The sequence below is a fragment of the Bos grunniens genome, chromosome 6 (genome assembly GCF_055505025.1).
Source record: "Bos grunniens cultivar Pamir isolate PY7600 chromosome 6, Bosgru_T2T1.0, whole genome shotgun sequence".
Lineage (NCBI taxonomy): Eukaryota > Metazoa > Chordata > Mammalia > Artiodactyla > Bovidae > Bos > Bos grunniens.
The window spans coordinates 64,314,958-64,330,183 of record NC_141170.1 but is presented as its reverse complement, the minus strand read 5'-3'; the positions used below and the strand labels follow the sequence as shown (position 1 = coordinate 64,330,183).

At 36.3% G+C, this 15,226-nt stretch overlaps 1 long non-coding RNA gene and 1 pseudogene across 2 annotated transcripts in view; one reads left to right on the top strand and one right to left on the bottom strand.

Moving 5' to 3' along the window:
- LOC147370835 (uncharacterized) overlaps positions 1-15,226 on the bottom strand; it is a 133,044-nt gene that overhangs the window by 52,519 nt on the left and 65,299 nt on the right. The gene's annotated exons all lie outside the window — the stretch shown is intronic.
- Positions 10,558-14,317, top strand: LOC147370836 (DNA topoisomerase 1 pseudogene; annotated as a pseudogene). Its single transcript, XR_015166186.1, has one exon. The product of XR_015166186.1 is annotated as a DNA topoisomerase 1 pseudogene (transcript).

The following is a 15,226-nucleotide window of genomic DNA, read 5'->3' as shown; positions in this document are numbered from 1 at the left end:
TCCAGAGTAAAGGACCAGTAGAGTCTAGGTTGTTTTCTATATTGAAGGAATTCATTAAATGTACTTCAGTTGTTTGGTAATTATCAGTCTGTGTGTGTGTGTGTGTGTGTGTGTATGTGTGTGTGTGCGTTTATAGAGAAAGCCTTATGAAAGCCTTTAATCATTACAAGCATTTTAAAAATGAGACTGGACTACTTGCATCAAAGAATATATACTGTCACTTTTCTTGTATGATAATAAAACTTGAACAACTTTTATTTCTTATTTTCAAGTAAAATGGAACAATCAGGTGATTACATACTGGAAGCCAAAACATCATCCTACCAATAAGATTATAATAGTAAAATTTACTTGATAATTGATGCTATGCACATTTTAATAACCTTTAATCACATGAGAATATTTAACACTTTAATTACAAGTTTGAATGCAATATAAGTTGTTTTAAGTGCTCTATAATATGCAGTATTGCTATATGCTTCTGGTAACTTATTTTTCTTCTTAAAAAAATGCCTCATAGTCCAAAGAAAGAGTAGGATAATTTTATGCAATTTGTTATAATCACAATGAATTTTCCTACTCAGTTTTCACAGCCTTCTTTTTCAGTCTTAACTTTTTTTTCCTTAAAATCACCATGCTAATACTTTTACTTTTAAGAGGATTTTATAAGATAGAAAAGCTAGGAATGAGATAAGTAAACAGAAGATGAAAAAAAAAAAAAGCTAACCTCTGGGGCATCCAATTATTTTCACTGTGGGATAACCTCTTGGCATTCATCTATAGACCCTCAAAACAGTGTTTTGTACTGCATAGTTCTAAAATAAGTGCTTTTAATTTTTTAAGTTTATGAAGCAGTAAGAATAAAGAAAGCATATGGCTTTAAATAAACCTTATCCTTTTACAATCTACAGAACAATCTGACACTATGAAATGTTTTCTGCTCTTTAATAACTGATTTTTATCTTACCTACTCTCCAAGTATAAATGAAATTTTACTGACATGTTCATTGATACTAAATAATTTATCATTTATCATTACACTTAATAAAGTACAAAAACCAATATTAATTTTGATGCTTCATTTGGTTCACGTCAGAGGAGATTTATTTTTTTTTTCTAAAAACCATAAATGAACAATGATCCTAGAAATTACCTATATCACTGTTTTCCTACAGCTACAATAGGGTTATAAGATATGAAATGCCCAAACATTAAGTCAAAGATATTCACTAGTAAATCTAAGCAGGTTTATTTAAAAAGACAATCTATGGTATTAAGGCAATTTATCAGTATCAGTTCATCACTCAGTCACGTCCGACTCTTTGCGACCCCATGAATCACAGCACGGCAGGCCTCCCTGTCCCTCACCAACTCCCGGAGTCTACTCAAACTCATGTGCATGGAGTCAGTGATGCCATCCAGCCATCTCATCCTCTGTCGTCCCCTTCTCCTCCTGCCCCCAATCCCTCCCAGCATCAGGATCTTTTCCATTGAGTCAACTCTTTGCATCAGGTGGCCAAAATATTGGAGTTTCAGCTTTAGCATCAGTCCTTCCAATGAGCACCCAGGACTGATCTCTCTTAGAATGGACTGGTTGGATCTCCTTGCAGTCCAAGGGACTCTCAAGAGTCTTCTCCAACATCACAGTTCAAAAGCATCAATTCTTCGGCGCTCAGCTTTCTTCACAGTCCAACACACATCCATCCATGACCACTGGAAAAACCATAGCCTTGACTAGACGGACCTTTGTTGGCAAAATAATGTCTCTGCTTTTGAATATGCTATCTAGGTTGGTCATAACTTTCCTTCCAAGGAGTAAGCATCTTTTAATTTCATGGCTGCAATCAGCATATGCAGTGATTTTGGAGTCTAGAAAAATAAAGTCTGACACTGTTTCCACTGTTTCCCCATCTATTTGCCATGAAGTGATGGGACCAGATGCCATGATCTTAGTTTTCTGAATGTTGAGCTTTAAGCCAACTTTTTCTCTCTCATCTTTCACTTTCATCAAGAGGCTTTTATTTCCTCAAAGCTGATTCTGTCATACAAAACAGATCTGGATACAAGAAGAAAGGTACTTAAAAGCTGTGTCTCAATTTCATCATCTATAAAATTGGTAGAATACAATAACCTGCCTGACTTGATTACTTTCAAAATTAAATGGAAAATATAATTGCAATTTTTCATCTCAAATATATGTTCTAAATATATGGGAACTTGTTTTATAACTATTGTTCCATTTACTTTCTTGAGTGATAACTCATTTCATTGAAATGGAAAAAATAAAATTTAAGTCATTGATTATTTCCCCCAATTACTATTTCTTCACTTTCTGCCATAAGGGTGGTGTCATCTGCATATCTGAGGTTATTGATATTTCTCCCGGCAATCTTGATTCCAGCTTGTGCTTCTTCCAGCCCAGCATTTCTCATGATGTATTCTGCATATATTTTTGATTAGAGAATATGCATTGTTTTGTTTTACTTTACATTTGGAATATATAAAGATAAAGCTATTTTCTCTTATATTTCCACTTTTGGAAATAAACTTTTTGGTTTAGTAAGTACTTAATGTTTATATTAATATCTCTAATAATTTCATTACCCTTATTTATAATTAAAAGGGATATTTTAACTTCAATATCTCTATTCAAGCACCTTTAGAAAACAATGGATGGGAATATTTGCTACATTTAGAGAGAAGTCAAAATGATAAGTCATCCAATTTGTTTCAATTCATTACGATTTTAAAAAATATTCATTATATTATTTTCAACCAAAGATTTGCAATACATATGACGGTAACCATGAATTTCACTTCAGGTTTCATGTGTGCTGTGCTATGCTCAGTCACTTCAGTCATGTCTGACTCTTTGCGTTCCCATGGACCATATAGCCCATGAGGCTCCTCTGTTCATGGGATTCTCCAGGCAAGAATACTGGAGTGAGTTGCCATGCCTCCTCAAGTTTCATAAGAAAAAGTGTCAAGTTTCATAAGAAAATCTAAATTTAGAGGGTCACATTGACTGTTTCCCCCAATTACTATTTTATTTATATACTTTTATATTGGAAAGGTTATTATTTATGACTTCTAACAAATGTTTGCTAAAAAAGTATATCTTTAACCAATCCAGTAGCCTACAAAACAAAAAATAACCCATTGGAGTGAATTTTTGAAGAAGTACATGGGAACTTATATGCTCAATAGCTTTTGCTTTTCTTAATATGATTCTCCATGCAAAGCTTTGGACGATGTCTCACAACATGAAAATGTTTTGCAATACATGTCATGTCAGTTCGTGATCATGACACTCTGATGTCAAAAAGGAATATAAACATGCTCTATAATGTTTCCTAATTAAACACAACAAAGCTGAACGGAAATAAATTTCTGTCCAAAAGCTGACATTTATGTTTTGTAAAGTAGTTACTTTTATAAAACACTGAGAGAGAGCTTTGTGAACTTAGGGTACTATCATTTTTACAAATCACAATATATTTACCACTAATAAGAAAACTTCTTATTAGTGGTAAATATATGCATTATTCTTCAAAATAAGAAATGCATTGCAAAGTTCTAAATATAAAGGATAATTTTTGAAAACACAATTAAGTGGGAATTAAAAAGTATAAATCATGCATTATTTATCTCTGGCTTCTCATTCCTACTTGCCACCACTGTATCCACTAGCCTAGTGTCTGGAAAAGAATAGACACACAGATAATTTTTTGAATAAGTGAATGAACACAAGTATAAATTGTTCCTTATTGAAAGATTTCTAAATAATTAGAAATTACAGGAACATTTAACTCACTATACTTCAAAGCTGATTCTGTCATACAAAACAGATCTGGATACAAGAAGAAAGGTACTTAAAAGCTGTGTCTCAATTTCATCATCTATAAAATTGGTAGAATACGATAATCTGCCTCACATGGTTACTTTCAAGATTAAATGGAAAATATAATTGCAATTTTGCATCTCAAATATATGTTCTAAATATATGGGAACTTGTTTTATAACTGTTATTCCATTTACTTTCTTGAGTGATATCTCATTTCATTGAAATGGAAAAAATAAAATTTAAGAGGGTAGAGAGAGACAAAAATAAAGATAAACAGATAACTTTGAAATTTAAACAAATTTTATCCAGAGAGTGAAGGGGAAAGTCTGTAGATTCACTACCATGAAATTGCAATTGGCTGCAGGGATGTAACTCTCTCAGTCTCTGCAGAGTGATGCAGTATCACTAGCTTTAGTACACAATTTGCATTCAATCAGGTTGTTAATGCCCTTTCTTCAGAAAGCCTAAACCATGCAGAAACTTGAACGTATTCATAAGATATGACAACTACCTTATATAATTTCAATTTTCTTAACTCTGGGATATGTTTTTTGAGAATAAATCCACTGCATATGAAGGTGATGTCTTTATTCAAACAGTCCTTTGGACAAGAGGAAATTGGCACAAGCTATGAATAATAACTGTTTATTAATCTAATCCACAAGGCTGTGTCTCCTCCCAGAGTATACATGTAGTTTTCTCACTTTTCTCTCTCTCTTCACCCTCCTTTCTTTCCCTACCTCCACCCTCTCTCTCTCCCTATCCCACTAGATATTTGATATGCTGCTGCTGCTGCTAGGTCGCTTCAGTAGTGTCCGACTCCGTGCGACCCCAAAGACGGTGGCCCACCAGGCTCCCCCGTCCCTAGGATTCTCCAGGCAAGAACACTGGAGTGGGTTGCCATTTCCTTCTCCAACGCATGAAAGTGAAGTCACTCAGTCATGTCCGACTCTTAGCGACCCCATGGACTGCAGGCTACCAGGCTCCTCCGTCCATGGGATTTTCCAGGCAAAAGTACTGGAGTGGGGTGCCATTGCCTTCTCCAGATATTTGATATAGATATGCCTAAAACATAAGTTTAAAATTATCAATTTAAAACTGCCATTTAAATTTATACTGTACTTTTTCCCAAGGATCAACTATCCTGTATATTTTACTTGAAACTAAATATATATACATGTTAATATATATTTAGGACTTGCCTTTATATGTGTGTGCATGTATGTGTCTGTATAGATGTACAAACATCCAGATCTAGATGTATCTATCTATAATACATCCATCTATTCATATTAGCTTGCAAATAGGGCATCCTTTCACTTTGTTATCTTCTAATGTCACTAATAGAAAATTTAAAATAGCATATGGTTACATTATATTTCCATTAAACAATGCTAGTCTAACTCTTGTCCTTATGAAAGGACATTTTGTGTATAGGGAGTAATTCCATAGCACTTCATGTGAACACTTATAACACTTGCTGGTAACAAGAGCACAGTAATGGCTTAAAGACATTACTATTTGATTATTTCGATCTATCTTATAGGCAACACTTGTTATAATCAAAGTCATTTTTTCCTTCACTTTTTTTTGGATTTACACAAACTAAAAATATCACAGAAGACACAGAGACATTTGAGGAAAAAATTGAATTGAAAGAATAGAAGTTCTGGCAAAGTGCAATCAGGAATCGAGTTATTTTGAGTATTTTATAATAAAAGTTATAAAACTTAATTTCCAGGTAGAAATTATATAAAAACAACTGATTTTAGTCATTGTGAGAGCTAAATGTCATTTTTTTTAATATTTAGAATCAACAAGCTAATATTGAAAAGAAGCAAGAGATTGACTTTTAATGTGGCAAGGGTAGCCTAACTGAAGCCACTAAGTTCAGTTCAGTCGCTCAGTCGTGTCCAACTCTTTGCGACCCTATGAATCACAGCACGCCAGGCCTCCCTGTCCATCACCAACTCCGGGAGTTCACCCAGACTCCCGTCCATCGAGTCAGTGATGCCACCCAACCATCTCATCCTCTGTCGTCCCCTTCTCCTCCTGCCCCCAATCCCTCCCAGCATCAGAGTCTTTTCCAATGAGTCAACTCTTCGCATGAGGTGGCCAAAGTACTGGAGTTTCAGCTTTAGCATCATTCCTTCCAAAGAAATCCCAGGGCTGATCTCCTTCAGAATGGACGAGTTGGATCTCCTTGCAGTCCAAGGGACTCTCAAGAGTCTTCTCCAACACCACAGTTCAAAAGCATCAATTCTCCAGTGCTCAGCCTTCTTCACAGTCCAACTCTCACATCCATCCATGACCACTGGAAAAACCATAGCCTTGACTAGATGGACCTTTGCTGGCAAAGTAATGTCTCTGCTTTTCAATATGCTATCTAGATTGGTCATAACTTTCCTTCCAAGGAGTAAGAGTCTTTTAATTTCATGGCTGCAGTCACCATCTCTAGTGATTTTGGAGCCCAGAAAAATAAAGCCAGCAACTGTTTCCACTGTTTTCCCATCTATTTCCCATGAAGTGATGGGACCAGATGCCATGATCTTCGTTTTGTGAATGTTGAGCTTTAAGCCAACTTTTTCACTCTCCACTTTCACTTTCATCAAGAGGCTTTTTAATTACTCTTCACTTTCTTCCATAAGGGTGGTGCCATCTTCATATCTGAGGTTATTGATATTTCTCCCGGCAATCTTGATTCCAGTTTGTGTTTCTTCCAGTCCAGCATTTCTCAAGATGTACTCTGCATATGTTAAATAAGCAGGGTGACAGTATACAGCCTTGACGTACTCCTTTTCCTATTTGGAACCAGTCTGTTGTTCCATGTCCAGTTCTAACTGTTGCTTCCTGACCTGCATACAGATTTCTCAAGAGGTAGGTCAGGTGGTCTGGTATTCCCATCTCTTGCAGAATTGTCCACAGTTTATTGTGATCCACACAGTCAAAGGCTTTGGCATAGTCAATAAAGCAGAAACAGATGTTTTTCTGGAACTCTCTTGCTTTTTCCATGATCCAGCAGATGTTGGCAATTTGATCTCTGGTTCCTCTACCTTTTCTAAAACCAGCTTGAACATCAGGAATTTCACGGTTCACATATTGCTGAAGCCTGGCTTGGAGAATTTTGAGTATTACTTTACTATCATGTGAGATGAGTGCAATTGTGCAGTAGTTTGAGCATTCTTTGGCATTGCCTTTCTCTAGGATTGGAGTGAAAACTGACCTTTTCCAGTCCTGTGGCCACTGCTGAGTTTTCCAGATTTGCTGGCATATTAAGTGCAGCACTTTCACAGCATCATCTTTCAGGACTTGAAATAGCTCAACTTGAATTTCATCACCTCCACTAGCTTTGTTCATAATGATGCTTTCTAAGGTCCACTTGACTTCACATTCTAGGATGTCTGGCTCTAGGTCAGTGATCACATCATCATTATTATCTGGGTTGTGAAGATCTTTTTTGTACAGTTCTGTGTATTCTTGCCATCTCTTCTTAATATCTTCTGCTTCTGTTAGTTCCATACCATTTCTGTCCTTTATCGAGCCCATCTTTGCATGAAATGGTCCCTTGGGATCTCTAATTTTATGGAAGAGATCTCGTCTTTTCCATTCTGTTGTTTTCCTCGATTTCTTGACATTGATCGCTGAGGAAGGCTTTCTTACCTCTTCTTGCTATTCTTTGGAACTCTGCATTCAGATGCTTATATCTTTCCTTTTCTCCTTTGCTTTTCACTTCTCTTCTTTTCACAGTTATTTGTAAGGCCTCCCCAGACAGCCATTTTGCTTTTTTGCCACTAAACAGTCAACATTTATTATTTTCCTTCAGAATTGTTTTTACTTTAAACGTACCTTCTCCAATTGACAGAGTAAGTCTAATCCCTTTTTTAGAAACAGAGTATTTTTCAACACTTTAAAAAAGATATTGCCAAGAAATGGAAATAAAAAGCACTATTAAAATAGTAATAAAATGAGTGTTTATGACACATTAGAAATTATAGTAAATATGGAGGTATAGTAAATATAAAGTTATATATGTGTGCATGTGAGTGTATCTCACTGTCTATGCCTTAATCTAAAAATTGTGGCAGTTTTAGAAAAGAAATTTTTAATTTATGTGTTATTATCAGGTTCCAACAGAGTGCCAATATTGATGGTAAAAATTCTCCTTCCTCAGTGAGAATGCTTACAATCAAGAAATAAACCATGTCCATGCTGCCTTAAAAAATTCACAAGTGGTAAAACCCCTCAGTGAGAAAAATATTACTGAAATAAAATTAAACATTCAGAGCATATTGATCCATGCTTTGTTATGTGAAGTGCTTTATAGAGCTCATAGCAGAATTTTAATCCATATGCTTCACACTGTTTGTGCCAAATTCAGCTTTTAAGTCATTGATGAGCATATGTTTTTATGAAATTAGATTTATTGGGTATAATGAAAAATAATTCACTGATGTTAAGACTTTGTAAGACTTCCCTCCTTGTATTGTGATTTTAAGTAGATCAGGTGATTATTTTTAACATGGCATCTTGTCAAGATTCTTCTAAAGGATTATAATGTACAGTTTTGGTGTTTTATAATCATTACTCTGAAGTGTTTATACTGGAAAAGATTTCAACCTAACCTTACAGTTTCATATGTTCACATATACAGCAAGCATCTATACTAAAAATATTTTTTTCATGTCATAACATACTTAATATTTCATCCAAGAAAAATGACATCTAAAATACTAGATAAGTTTTTAAAATAATTGTTTATCATGTTGATGTATGGCAAAACCAATACAATATTGTAAAGTAATTAGTCTTTAATTAAAATAAATTTAAATAAAAAAAAATTGTTTCTCAATACCTCTAAATAAAAAAATTTATATCAAGAAAGGAATTATTTCAAATCCATATATGCAGAATCCAAAGGCTTATTTACCTTTATCTTGCAGATCCTATTGATAGTTTCCATAGACACATGATGGTATCCTGTACCATGTAATGTAACCATAACAGGCATGGTTGTCTCATCAGTTGTCCTAATAAGTGAGAGTACCCAATCAATTTAATTTTTAGATGCCATTCTTAGAGTCAACATAGTTATTAGATGATATTTTGCCTTTTAGTAATACTCTTTCATTCATTCATTCAGTAAATATTTTGAATGTTTACTATGTATTAACATTTTACTATGTGCTAAAGTTATGGCTTTGAATGAATATATACAATTTTCAGCCACACAGAATTAAATATTTAGTAGATTGAAAATAACAAATGTTTCTATTTTCTAAATTGTATTTTAACAAGTTGTTTAGTTATTTAACACATAATTTTGGCTTAGATATTTCAGGATCAAAATACAGAAACACTGACTTTGTATTCTCAGAAGAATGGCTACTCCGTAGTGCTGCTGTTCACTATATAATTCCCCACCTTTCATCTAACATATGTGTACCATTTAAATTTAAAATTGTACTATATATTTCCTGAGGATTGCTTATCTATTTTACTTGCATTGCAGTGAATTTTGGACTGAGTTTGATCCATGTTAGATAGCATTATCTCCATCTTTACTTCCTCAAATTATGTCTGGAAACTATTCTTCTGGCACTAGCAAAAACAGTTATTGTATTTCTCCAAACAACTTAATCCTATAATCAGTAAATAATTTTTATACCCTTAGACATGCCATAGATCGGATGAAATTTCATTTGCTTTATTTTTAAACATAAATGTTACTCCAATAACACTTTCTGGCTAGAAGGAAATACTATCCCAACAGAAGACTATAGTCGACCAAGTGTCGGAGTTCAGAAATGCAGGGTGTTAGACAGAGGCAAAGAGGACAAAACACTACATTCACTTTCAGATTGTTGTAAACCCAGGCATCCTCCAGCAAAATACCCTACTTCTCACTTGTCTGTTGTTGTCTAATACCTACCTCCATTCCTCAGTCTTGACAAAAAGAATCAAAGGATTTGAGGTATTTAGACAACTTTCTCACCATATCCCCAGTGGATTCCCTGAATTCATTGGTTCTATAGAGAAATCTGTAATTTTCAGTTGGAGACAGTCAGGTTTGCTTCTAAGAATACTAACAGTCCCAGATAATGTGTAGAGGATACCTGGTAGTCAGCCAATACACGGCAAGCACTCCCACATACATTTTTCACATTTAATCTTCTTGCAGTAAGACCATGGGACAGGTAATATTCAGTTTTGCAAGTGAGGAAACAGAGGTGTTAGAAGAAGAAATAACTTACATTGAATTATAGAGTCAGTATCGGAAACCAATATTTACTTTATATCCATGAATACTGCTGTCAATCACCACAATTATGGCACATATAACCTGTTATCATTTACCAGCATATAAGGAAGTTCACATTTACTTCAAAGCCACAAGAACCTGCTTATCGGCAGGTCACTTTATAAGGATCTTAAAATTTGGAAAATCATTATGTCCTTATATTCAAGTTACTTGTTATCTACCTCTGGAGAGAAAGCACTGGAGGGCACATGCAATTTAAACTCGTAAGATATATACATAGATGATATTGACATAGCTATATCTCACCAATTATATAGTTTCAGTTTTTGTATTAGTGAGTATATAAAAAAATGCTTATTAGTATGTGTTTCCTTCTCTTCTTCCCTTATTTCTTAATTCAATTGTTTATTTAAATCCATCTGGTGCAACAAAATTGAGTAAGGTTTAAATGATTTTTAGAAATATCTAACATGCCGAAATGCGAACTTAGGCTGTTACACAACTGCTGGGGTCTGCTCTCGCCGCCCGCCCGGCAGTCAGTCAGCCTCGCTGCCGCTGTCGCCGCCTCAGCGGTTCCGGTAGTCTTAAGCCCGCCCCACCACCTTTTCCCCGCGCCTCCCGGAGCCTCCGGGTGTCTCCTGTCCGCCCGCACAGGCCGGCCGCGACCGTCTGCGTCTTCTCGGCGCCCCTCGCCGCTCCGGCCGACATGAGTGGGGACCATCTCCACAACGATTCCCAGATCGAGGCGGATTTCCGACTGAATGATTCTCATAAACACAAAGATAAGCATAAAGATCGAGAACACCGGCACAAAGAGCACAAGAAGGACAAGGAGAAAGACCGAGAAAAGTCCAAGCACAGCAACAGTGAACATAAAGATTCTGAAAAGAAACACAAAGAGAAGGAGAAGACCAAACACAAAGATGGAAGTTCAGAGAAGCATAAAGACAAACACAAAGACAGAGACAAGGAAAAACGAAAGGAAGAGAAGATTAAAGCTTCTGGGGATGCAAAAATAAAAAAGGAGAAGGAAAATGGCTTTTCTAGTCCACCACGGATTAAAGATGAACCTGAAGATGATGGCTATTTTGCTCCTCCTAAAGAGGATATAAAGCCATTAAAGAGACCTCGGGATGAGGATGATGCTGATTATAAACCTAAGAAAATTAAAACAGAAGATATCAAGAAAGAGAAGAAACGAAAACTAGAGGAAGAAGAGGATGGTAAATTGAAAAAACCCAAGAATAAGGATAAAGATAAAGATAAAAAAGTTCCTGAGCCAGATAGCAAGAAAAAGAAGCCGAAGAAGGAAGAGGAGCAGAAATGGAAATGGTGGGAAGAAGAACGCTATCCTGAAGGCATCAAATGGAAATTCCTAGAACATAAAGGTCCTGTATTCGCTCCACCATATGAACCTCTTCCAGAGAATGTCAAGTTTTACTATGATGGTAAAGTCATGAAGCTGAGCCCCAAAGCGGAAGAAGTAGCTACGTTCTTTGCAAAAATGCTCGACCATGAATATACTACTAAGGAAATATTTAGGAAAAATTTCTTTAAAGACTGGAGAAAGGAAATGACCAATGAAGAGAAGAATATTATCACCAACCTCAGCAAATGTGATTTTACCCAGATGAGCCAGTATTTCAAAGCCCAGACAGAAGCTCGGAAACAGATGAGCAAGGAAGAGAAACTGAAAATCAAAGAGGAGAATGAAAAATTACTGAAAGAATATGGCTTTTGTGTTATGGACAACCACAGAGAGAGGATCGCCAACTTCAAGATAGAACCTCCTGGGCTTTTCCGTGGCCGCGGCAACCACCCCAAGATGGGCATGCTGAAGAGACGAATCATGCCTGAGGATATAATCATCAACTGTAGCAAAGATGCCAAGGTTCCTTCTCCTCCTCCAGGTCATAAGTGGAAAGAAGTCCGACACGATAACAAGGTTACTTGGCTAGTCTCCTGGACAGAGAACATCCAAGGTTCTATTAAATACATCATGCTGAACCCCAGCTCACGAATCAAGGGTGAGAAAGACTGGCAGAAATATGAGACTGCTCGGAGGCTGAAGAAGTGTGTGGATAAGATCCGGAACCAGTATCGGGAAGACTGGAAGTCCAAAGAGATGAAAGTCCGGCAGAGAGCTGTAGCCCTGTACTTCATCGATAAGCTTGCTCTGCGAGCAGGCAATGAGAAGGAGGAAGGAGAAACAGCGGACACTGTAGATTGCTGCTCGCTTCGTGTGGAGCACATCAATCTGCACCCAGAGTTGGATGGTCAGGAATATGTGGTGGAGTTTGACTTCCTGGGAAAGGACTCAATCAGATACTATAACAAAGTCCCCGTTGAGAAACGAGTTTTTAAGAACTTACAACTATTTATGGAAAACAAACAGCCTGAGGATGATCTTTTTGATAGACTCAATACTGGTATTCTAAATAAACATCTTCAGGATCTCATGGAGGGCTTGACAGCCAAGGTGTTCCATACATACAACGCCTCCATCACGCTACAGCAGCAGCTAAAGGAACTCACAGCTCCTGACGAGAACATCCCAGCAAAGATACTGTCTTATAACCGTGCCAACCGAGCTGTTGCAATTCTTTGTAACCATCAGAGGGCTCCACCAAAAACCTTTGAGAAGTCCATGATGAACTTGCAGTCTAAGATTGATGCGAAGAAGGAACAGCTAGCAGATGCCCGGAGAGACCTGAAAAGTGCTAAGGCTGATGCTAAAGTCCTGAAGGATGCAAAGACCAAGAAGGTTGTAGAGTCAAAGAAGAAGGCTGTCCAGAGGCTGGAGGAACAGCTGATGAAGCTCGAAGTTCAGGCCACAGACCGAGAGGAGAATAAACAGATTGCTTTGGGAACCTCTAAACTCAATTATTTGGACCCAAGGGTCACCGTGGCTTGGTGCAAGAAGTGGGGGGTCCCCATTGAGAAAATTTACAACAAAACCCAGCGGGAGAAGTTTGCCTGGGCCATTGACATGGCTGACGAGGACTACGAGTTCTAGCCAGTCTTGAGGGGCAAGAGTTCTGTGAAAAGGAACAGTGTGGTTTGGGAAAGATGGATAAACTGTGAGCCTCACTTGCCCTCACACCCGAGGGAAAGAGGCAGCAAGTCTTAACTAACATCTTTGAGAAAAGATATTATAAGGGAGAGCTGAGCCAGTTGTCCTATGGACAACTTATTTAAAAATATTTCAGATATCAAAATTCTAGCTGTATGATTTGTTTTGAATTTTGTTTTTATTTTCAAGGGGTCAAGTGGATGGGAATTTGTCAGAGTTCTGCCAGGCAAATTCACTGTTTCACTGAAACATTTGGATTCTCTTAGCTACTGTATACGAAGTCCGATTATATTGGTGCGTTTTTACAGTTAGGGTTTTGCAATAACTTCTATATTTTAATAGAAATGAATTCCTAAACTCCCCTCCCCCCATTTCAGGAATTTAAAATTAAGTAGAACAAAAACCCAACGCACCTGTTAGAGTTGTCACTATCTATTGTCATGGGAATCAATTTTCATTAAACTTGAAGCAGTCGTGACATCGGCAGTGTTTTGGTTCAGACACCTGTTCACAGAAAAGCATGATGGGAAAATATTTCCTGACTTGAGTGTTCCTTTTTAAATGTGAATTTTTATTTCTTTTTAATTATTTTAAAATATTTAAACCTTTTTCTTGATCTTAAAGATCGTGTAGATTGGGGCTGGGGAGGGATGAGGGGTGAGCGAGTCTAAGGATAATAAATAATCAGTGACTGAAACCATTTTCCCATCATTCTTTGTTCTGAGCATTCTCTATGCCCTTTCAGATACCCATCTTTTTCATTTAAAACCCCAGTCTTTCACTTGAAAGATTTTATTGTATAAAAGTTCCACAGGTAAAAAATTTAGAGGAAAATGAGTATTTGGTCAAAAAAAAAAAAAAAAAGGAAAAATAATCAAGATTTTAGGGCTTTTATTTTTTCTTTTGTAATTGTGTAAAAAATGGAAAAAAAACACATAAAAAGCAGAATTTTAATGTGAAGACATTTTTTGCTATAATCATTAGTTTTAGAGGCATTGTTAGTTTAGCGTGTGTGCAGAGTCCATTTCCCACATCTTTCCTCAAGTATCTTCTATTTTTATCATGAATTCCCTTTTAATCAACTGTAGGTTATTTAAAATAAATTCCTACAACTTAACGGAAAAAAAAAAAAAAAAAGAAATATCTAACAAATGTTTTGAAAGTACAAAAAATTGTTAAAAACAACAACAACAACAACAACAACAAAAAACGCTACCTAGAAAAATTGAGTAGGAGAGTGTCTGAATATGAGTCAAATGACTCAAGATGAATTACGCCTGAAAGATCTTCTCTAAGGTGTGAGCTTTTCAAATATATCTTGGAAGGACCAAAATGCACAGCGTATTACACAGAATCAAGAGGATATTAATTTGCATTTCTCTGATAATGAGTGATGTTGAGCATCTTTTCATGTGTTTGTCAGCCATCTGTATGTCTTCTTTGGAGAAATGTCTGTTTAGCTCCTTGGCCCACTTTTTGATTGGGTCATTTATTTTTCTGGAATTGAGCTGTAGAAGTTGCTTGTATATTTTTGAGATAGTTGTTTGTCAGTTGCTTCATTTGCTATTATTTTCTCCCATTCTGAAGGCTGTCTTTTCACCTTGCTTATAGTTTCCTTTGTTGTGCAGAAGCTTTTAAGTTTAATTAGGTCCCATTTGTTTATTTTTGCTTTTATTTCCAATATTCTGGAAGGTGGGTCATAGAGGATCCTGCTGTGATGTATGTCGGAGAGTGTTTTGCCTATGTTCTCCTCTAGGAGTTTTATAGTTTCTGGTCTTACATTTAGATCTTTAATCCATTTTGAGTTTATTTTTGTGTATGGTGTTAGAAAGTGGTCTAGTTTCATTCTTTTACAAGTGGTTGACCAGTTTTCCCAGCACCACTTGTTAAAGAGATTGTCTTTAATCCATTGTGTATTCTTGCCTCCTTTGTCAAAGATAAGGTGTCCATAGGTGCATGGATTTATCTCTGGGCTTTCTATTTTGTTTCATTGATCTACATTTCTGTCTTTGTGCCAGTACCATACTCTCTTGATGACTGTGGCTTTGTA